Here is a 9,900-nt window from a genome sequence, read left to right on the forward strand (position 1 = left end):
CGAGCCCACGTGTTGTGTGCAGTCCAGCCCTCAGTCGCCGGGCTGTGCTGGTGACTGCCGGCCGGTCGAATGGGCCAGCGGCTCTGCTGTGCCGAGGTGAGTCCTGCGCTCATTGTAACACTCGCCAACCCAACAACTGGGAGTTGTAGCCCGGCCCTTATTGGGAGAGACGTCCGCTTCGTCTCTCCAACTGTTGTTGTTGCTGCTGCTGTTCTGGCCGCGGCCGGGCTCAGAGCAGAAACACATGCCACTGTGACATAAACATAACAACAATTTATATTAGGAAATGGCCAGTTCTTGTACTTGGCTGTTGGGGATCAGTATAATTAAAAATCTGGCATAACATGTTATACGACTGACGTGTCTGTCAAATCGCGGAAATGCAGCCAGAAATTCTTCAACTTGACATGCAGCGAGCAGCGAGCTAGCCAGTCGCGTGATCATGTGGAGCTACTTCGGCCGCGCAAATATCATGTCGTAGTTTGTCATTTGTTGTCGCTTGTTGTATTATAGTCTTTTGTTTAAAAAAATATACGTGTGAAATTTGCCAACAAATTATTCGTGTTTCGCATCTTTAAAAATTTCGTAAATTGACAGAATAAAAAACAATTACGAATCCACAGTGTTGATTTCAACCGTCAGTAAAAACGTAATTGTGTTGTGTTGCATATATGTTACGAACTTAAAAATAATTTCATACTATGCCTACTAAGGTAGTCATGAATCTTTTTGACCTTCATACACACTATTTTATCTCTTGCACTAATAAGTAGTCGTATAAATATTGGTTTTGGATTAAGGTTTTAGATAATATTTATAATTTTGCACGTACCTGATAGCGGATAGCGTAGGTAGTAAGAAAGTTTTGATTTTTTTTTTTACGATACGCGCGCAACAACAAAAAAGTTACATGATGTAAAAAGCTAAGTACATAAACATTATATTTGTACTTTTAAATCAAATACGTTAGTCGCTGATTTTGAATTCTGGTCCATATAATTTAAACATGTATTTATTTTGAATATTAGTGATAGAAATTGTGTTTATAAACTTTTTCAAAAGTATTTATGTTTAATTAAGTACATTATTATTTTACAAATAATTAAAAATAATAAATTAAAATAAACATTCAGAATATTTATTGATCTTCAATTTTAATTATAATTTATCTCGGTTATGTTACTAAGTTAAATACCCATGTTTATATTGATATTGAATAGGTACTAAGTATTAATTAAATTTTGATTGAATTTATACTTTATCAACAATATTTATAGATCACTCGAGTCCTTTTATTATTTTCGTACCGCTAGAATTCGCCGGAGCAACTAAGTTAACTGTAAGATCGTTTGATAAGCGGACCGAATTTTTAAACAATATAATTAAACGCAAATAAATGCTAAAGTTTTCCTTTGTGTTTGTGATTAGATGGCAGCTTGTGTCACCAGTGTTTGCAAACGCCCTGTCAGACTGCCAAATAAAATTGTAGGGGTCACATAAAACGTCACTAGCTCAGCCTTTTTTTTTTTTTGACAAATAGATGACTTCAGTTTTCGCCTAATATTTTGCATATAGGATGGGTTCTAAAATAAGTTGAATGAATGGCAAAGAAATACAAATTCGATTAAAGAGGTTAAAAAAGTTAAATAAAGTTTATATGAATGTCGTTTTATGCGTAAAAATATTATTTTTAATGCTTTATATTTTATGCGTAAAAATATTATGTTTTTAAAACTTTTAAAAATCTCTGAAAATTAATTTCATTTTGTACGGAATGATAATCAATTTAAATTTGTTCATGAAGTTTTTTTTTTTTTTTAAATGCACGAACATAATAACCAAGTTCATTTAATTTCTAAATTGATAAAACAAATGAGTGTGACATGGTTTATAACACACTTGAGGTATAGTGAGACGGTGTGACAGTCGTGTTGCGGGAGGAACTACTAGCAGCCGCTCTGCCCTGGTAGCTCCGGGGAACTACCAGCAGCCGCTCTGCCCTGGTAGCTCCGGGGCAGAGTGTCCGGCCCGCGGCCGGCAGGTCCCGGGTTCGCGCCCCGCCTGCGGCCAAGCGGAGTGTCCACCCGAGCGAGGCGCGGCGCTCGCGGCTGTAGAACCCCGCTAGGGCCGGACCGGGAGGAGCGGTCAAGGGCGGAATCAAAAAATCTGCTGAAAATGGCTTCCGCAAGGGAGCGCATTTCTTTATGTGCTCCCTTGCGGAAGCCATTGGCAAGCGGGTTTCTCCCGGGGCTGGCGGAGTTTTGCACAAAATTGCAATTTCAGTTTTCATTTTTATGTATTAAAATTATTTTGTTCAGTATTTACTAACGTTTTTTTCAGGAATATGTAGTTTGATTTAAAAGCATCGTTTTTTAATATTCGGAATACGAACCAAAATACTTTGTCTGGATTACCGAATGTTCCAAACCAACCACATTACTGCTTTTCACTATTTCATATATAAACAAGAAAGATTACTTCACGAATGTCAATTGTTTAATGAATGGACAGCAGCAGAATAAAATTCTGGACCTTAATGTACATAAATATTTATAGCAAAAATAGCCCATGCAGTGAAAATATTATGAATGCTATTAACTCATATCCATTATAGCGCAACTACGCTAATGTATTACATATTAGCCAACTAAGTTAATTATTCAATTTTATTGACCTTCACTAACAATTAGGTCGTATAAAAATTGGTTTTCCACAAAGGTAATAATAAGATGGTTTAACATAAATTAGAATTTATATTATTTAATTTGATTTGTTTAATATTAAACCCCCGCCCTGTTTTTAGGGTATTAATTCGTTTCATAAAAAAAGTTTATTAGGCCCTAGTGTGTTCAGCAACTATAGAATTCTAGCACAACCCCAAATTTCCAAATTTTTTTTTTTGTTTTTTGTTTGCTTGGTGCACCAGGTTTGAACCAATGTTTTATCAAATATTTTTTTAAAATTATATCAATTAAATTTTTATAAATTACAATTTTTATCTTATTTTTTGATGATAATTACAGATTTTACGTCAAAACTCAAGAATTTTTTGTATAGTTTTTTATTAATAAATTACATGTTTACTCTCGCCGGGAATCGATTCGAGGACTAAACATTTGATTTAGGAAATTATTTTAATATATTTCTAGTCAACAATTAAAGATATTTAATTTTACGGTCACGATCGTGACATGGGTGGCTTCAGCTTTTTTTTTTCTTTCTCTCGAAGGCTTACAAATTTGATGTTTATGGAATTTTTGAGGAATAAAACGAGAATTTTTCTCTCGAATTGGGGAATTTTTAAATTAGAAACGAATCCAATTACAGCAAAAAAATTCTAAATCTCAGCTCGGCAAATGTTATAAGTTACACTTCCAAGGAATTACTAAAATATCAACCTGAAACATCTTAAAACACATATTATAACACTGAGTTTATATTTGTATCTGTAAATACTTCATACAAACAAACCTTAACATTATTGAGCTGATTCAAAAGTTTCGCCGGTGAGTGAGCTTTACAAGAGCCGTGAGAATTTAAAACGAGAGCATGTATTTTAATGAATGTAATATAATTTTTTTTTTTTTAGGTATTTTCAAATTTCAGATTACTTTTTACTATGTGTATTTTAGTTTACAAACTGTATTCCAAGGTATTTTCACGTAATTACTCTTTTATTAAATGCCATATACCGAGTGCTAAGATCTTTACACATGAAAAAATAGTGGAAAAAGAACATTATATTTCACTTTACATTAATACTAGCTGCAGTACCTGGCGTTGCCACTGTCCGCGAGTTAAAGCAAAAACGGATATCGCGAAAATATTCTCCATGTTCAAATATCTATGTTTACCAATTTTCGAGGAGATTGGATAGCATAAAAATCTTCTACGTGAAAAAACACTTCGATGTGCCAAATATCATGGGGATCGGTCAAACGGTTTATCAAAGTTATACATACCAAAATCCTATTCATATAAACACACGCAATGCGTGGTTTATTCAAGAGATCTGAATAACAAATTCATTAATTACTTTACATAAAATAGTTTATCGAATATATTTGCGCATGTGAATGTAGTTTTTAAACCAATAACTTCAATGTTAATTTAAATCAGCAATATGCAAAAATATAATGAAATTAGTTTCATAATTCTTTATTTGTAACAATTGTAACTAAAAACTTGTTTGATATTTTCATTTTGTTTGAAAAACGATTAAATATTTCTTAAATAACTGATACATGCAAATAATAAAAAGATATGGTCGTAAATAAAGGAAAAACGTAACGCGTAAAACATACAACGTATACCCTGTTGTATATGAAATTAGCGCTGTGGTACGTGTCGTTGATGGACTAGATTACCGTTTCGTGACTTAGCGCTCTGATGCACTCAGCTATTGCTTCAATACTGACACCAACTGTATATTCACCATATGATGATACGAAAAAGTTATTTTTATATATTTTTTAAAATAGAAAACTTCTTGTGTTGCCCAGTATAACGAAAGCTGTAGCTCTGTAGCGTCGCTTCGCCAAACCATTGAGTGCCCCACTCTTAACGCCCCAGACCTGAAAGTATGTGAACGTGTTCAAAAGTTTAGAAAATTATGCAAAAAATTGGCTAGTATGCGAAAGCGCGTGTTCCCCCCCTCGCCTTTTTTTTATAGCAAACTGTCTTTATTGTAAAGAATCCAGATCAAAATTCTTAAATTCCAACCGTTTGAGATCTTAGCTGTTAGAAATTAAAACAAATTTATGGCATTTTTTTTATTAAGAATGCCCATCAAATAGACCAACAATTATTTATGTTGTCAATTAAAGAGAACTTTAAAACCGAACAGAATCTAACTTCAGAGTAGACAGTTGCGAGTTGAAAAAAATATGGAAATGCACCAATGTGAAAGTATCGTATGCATATGTATAGATGGGAAAGAATGCAAAAGTATGGTAAAGTACAAAAATGTAAAAATCGCAAATTTATACTAAGGTTTGTAAAAATGTACAGAATGTATGCAAACACATGCGAAATAAGTTAACAGTATAATCAATTAGGAGAACGCATGGAAAGGATGCGGAATAAAGAGAAATTAACCATTAAAATACTAAAGTATGCGGAAATGTGCGTAAACATAAGTTAAGTACCGTAAAGTATGGAGAGAATGCCAAAGTATTAGTGAGTGACAGTATGAAAATTTGTGCGAATTATGAAAAAGTATACAAAGGGTATTTAATAATTCAAACGTTGAAAATTTTTCACGTATAAAATTATCCGAAAGTGTGCGTTGTTTGCGGTAGAACTAATGTGCTGCAGCACCGTGGTAGTGTCACGATATACAGTATACAGTCGGGGATGAAAACCATTTCCCTTACACAAATAACTTCATGGCTTTGCGGTAATTACTTGGTGGACATGGAGAAATGACACACTCACTGTTTGTCTCTTGTCTGTGACTCAACTCCTATGATTTTCTATTACAAAACTGATTTCCCCCCCCCCCCCCCTTTTTTTTCTCCCCCACTCACGTAGGTGTAGAATTTCATAATTATATGTAGCCTATGTGTTAATCCAGAAAATTATCTAATTGTGGTAAAAAAAAATTTCCCAAATTCTCAGTATTAATGACAGTGATTGAGCATTTGTATATTGGTAATAAAAGTTTCAGCTACATATAAGTAAAATACGTTAAGGCGGAGGTTATATATTTTTGAACTGAACTGGACTTGGGGAAATATTTATGGATGAGAAAAAAAAAATTATCCACATGATGCCATTCATTAGGCTTTGAACCTACGATCTAATAGTCTATTGTTATCGTTTGGGCGCGCACTTGCTCACTGCTCCACGGGAGCTCAATGTCAATGAAGGAATAATGATACTAAATATGATGGTAATCCATCTTTAATTTTTTTAAAACCTAATGTGTATCATTGTCATGTCGTTAAATAAATATGTTCATAAGTTGCCTATGTGGCAAATGACGACACATTATGTGGGTTTCAATGTAAACAATATTGCGCTCTTTACAGGACGTTTGTGGTGGATTATTAATGAGTCGTTAGACATTTATGTAAACATCACTTCGAATTTTTTTTATTTCTCAGCCTTAATAAATCAACTATATTCCAAAATGTATATAATCTTTTTTTTTGTTATAAATATATATATTTAATTTTTATGGCGTGAACACATGTAACTGTGTTTTAAAGATTGTTTTTATTTTACATAGTTTACCTTTTGTTTTCGGGTCTACATTCAGCCCGTTATACAATGGCTGTCTGAGGAAAATATGATAATGAGTTGCTTTGTTTCCTTGGCGGGTCGCGGACGGGACTCGAACCCACGCCTAGGGCGCCAATTTACCTTGCACCGACCCTGTAGCTACTTATATATTTGCCGTTTTTAATTTGGTTTTCCAAGTCGTCAGCTCTTCCATTTGCGATCAATAGAAGCCTAGGTGTTAGACATGTTTGTTTTTAAAATACGTGTAACATTGTTCCAAGTAAAATAATATATTTTGTTCTATCGTTACATTGCAGTTTATTTTTGTTAAAAATGTAAATCTTGGCCTTTTTTTTAACACTCAGATATCAAATTTTAAATTAACTTAATCTTTCGTAACCGTGAAGGTCCATTGGTTGCCTTTGTTTGTTATGGTTCGGATATCATGCGGGTTGTACTGCAACATGTTATTTGTTTTGACAGTTTAATTATTATTATTTTATGATTTGTTTATTTTGTTTACTCTATGTCTAATGTTATTTATTTTCAGAAACGGTATTTTATTTTTATGTGTATCTATGAGAAAGTGACTCTATGGATTTTTCCGGACTATTTGAAAGTATGTATTGTTGGACCCCTCTAGGACTAAATGAACTTTAATACGGTAAACGGTAAAATTAACGTCGTTAGTTTATAATGTAAATTATTATTTTAATAATTTTTTATTTAAATTTTACGTGAAATTTTGTAATCCGCGCTATTGTTGCGTGCGGATTTCACGTTTTATTAAGGAAATTATGTAACTGATTTTGGTTTTCGGCCAATCACAGGCCGCCATTTGAAAGTTAATTTTACTGGCTTAATTTAAGAAGCTAGTAGAAAAGGGAGTTCTAAAATGGCCAGCTAAGAGAGCTGTAACTTCGTGACGTCGGCGATAATAAATCCTACGAATTAGCTATTTAGCAGTAGGCATCCCGGATAGAGGATGAAAATTATGTATCTTTAGGGAGTCAAGATACTAAATTAGGATTTATCTAAAAAGATAAATAACCTAGGAGTGTAAAACGTGAGTAAATAATAGTGCCAAAAATTTGTTTCCTCCACTTATGCACTCGTCACGTAACTCCCATTTTCCGTCACATCGCCGTCAGAAACCAATGTAAACATTGATATATTGAAGCAATTTGACATTGTCTACGATTTTAATAATATTTTGATACAAATTTAACCGTTTTACACACTATTACATCGACTCAGAGGTCCGACAGATTGAGAGACTCTGAGCTCTACCGACGACATTTCTAACCTTACTAGCCGAGGTAAATTTAATTCAGATCCCTAAAAACATATATATTAAAACTGTGTAGTTTCGACGAACCCGAATAAAGACTTTTGTTAAAACTTGAATGTGCGCACCATAACTCCTGAGGATTGAAATTCATGTGTGATATATGATGGCAAGTACCAGTTAGGTTTTTTTAATATAATTAGTAATTAAATAAATATAATTAATAAGAGTAAACTTTGAATCCATTTTTCATTTGCAATAAATAATTATATATTTTATTTGAGAGTGTTGTGTTGTGTTATTTATAGTTTCATTTACCCTATTGTATATCTATGTATGTTTGTACCTGTATTTAATTAACACCTAACTGTGGCCTACATAATATCAGCACATACCATCGGAGAGCCACATAATATCAATTTTACTACACAGTTTAACGCAGCCCAACGTGTTACATGTATGTTTATCTCCATAGAAGTGGGGCCTATTTAGTATCTCCACATAACTAATTGACAACCCAAGTGGAGCCTAAATTTAAGTTAAAGTTCCCCCACAGCGTCTCGATCCATTTACATATTTGTTCGTTTCCGCGTCATTGTAGAACGGGCTTGTTTGATTGTCTTTCAGGATGTCTTCATGCGTTATTTTTCGATAGTAACATCAATATTCATTAATAAAAGTCATGTGTGTTCGTAAACACTAACATTTCTCCACAACTATCCACTGCCCCCCCCCCCCCTCAATTTGCGGTTATGGTGGTAGATAGCTAGCCCTTGGTCTCCCATTGATATTAAAGAGAATTTGATAACAGAATCTGTGCGTAAATCTCTTCTTAAAACATTGGTTTCTCATAAGAAATCCGAAAATGTTTTCTGATGTTTTGTACCATTGGGTGGCAAAGATGTACGAAAATGATAGACTGTTATAGAAAGTGTTTGAACTTTTCGAATTTCCTTAACTTTATATTATAAATGTAAGTGTGGTTTGTCTGTGCATGTGCTATAACCTCGCAAACCCATGGGGGTTATAAATGGCATGGTAGTTCTCGATCGATCACCCCACATCCACGAAGAAGCCATCAGTTTGGAACGCAGGGATTCGGTTCAAAGATTTGGGTGTCAAAAGAGGGCATCGCACAAATGGACTTCTTATTGGAAGCAGTCGCGTAGCCAGGATTTGTGAAATGGCCTAGGCGTGTTTGGGGCAGTGATGTTAGATAGATGTGCTTCTGTAATGGTACTGCGCATTCAAAATTATGGTACATTTGTAAAAAATATGGTGCATAAAAAAATTGTCTAAAATCAAAATTTAGAAATGATCCATCGCAGAGAAAGGAATATTGTGAGCAGCAAAATATGCTGCAATCCTTATTTCTGCTTCTTTTACCTGGTTTTGATGAGGTGTAAAAGATTTACTCTGGTTTAAGAAAAAACTCATACAGTTTACTGATTTCATGTTCGCATCCTTTTTAGATTTTGAATGTTTGCCCGAGTTTCCATGCAGTTTTAAAACAGATATGTCAACTTTCATTTCAACACTACAAATTTTACATTTTGCTTTAAAACAGTCTTCCAGGACTGGACTCACCCACAGTTTCATGTCATCCAATTTTTCCCATTCCCGACGATATTTCTGAACACGTTTTTTTTATCACCTTTGAGAGCACATTTTTTCTTAATAGGAGAATGTACTCAAAGATAATCACTATCTTCTCCACATGAACTCATTATGTTAGCACACACTACCTCTAATCTCTAAAAACAACACTAAAAAGGCAGCTAGCAATATTAACTTTTGATGTACCTATAATTCCGATAATTCCGACTTTATAAAATATTATTACGGAACAGATATCACTCCACCGGCGAGGCGAGGTAACTAACTACTGAAAACAATCAACAATGTGCTGTAATTCGTTTCATGTTCAGTGTGATAAGCTTTCCTGCCTTTCCTTCCCCCTTCCCGCTAAGATTTGAGCAACGCGGGAACTGCCATCAAATGATCTGACAGTCCCGGCAGCTCAATTGGAGTATTATATTACAGATAAGTAAGCAGGCGTGTGAACAGGCGACACTACGAAATTAGAATACACACTGGGCACATTTTATCTACAAGGAAGCCGATATGGCGAATATAATATATAACAAAAATCGCCAGAAACCTGATGGATAGTCAGATTATGGTACATTTGCGTACCATGACGACCTTGCCATGGTACATGGTACACTAGGTCAAATTATGGTGCAAGTACCATGAAAATGGTACGTCTAACAACCCTGGTTTGTGGGGGGGGGGGGGGGGGGGGGGTTTACACTATGAAAACATTGCTAAAGATATAATTTCAAAATGAATAAATAATTTCCCATTCAAGTTCCCTCTTTTTGAAT

This window comes from Bacillus rossius, chromosome 15 (assembly GCF_032445375.1).
Source record: "Bacillus rossius redtenbacheri isolate Brsri chromosome 15, Brsri_v3, whole genome shotgun sequence".
Lineage (NCBI taxonomy): Eukaryota > Metazoa > Arthropoda > Insecta > Phasmatodea > Bacillidae > Bacillus > Bacillus rossius.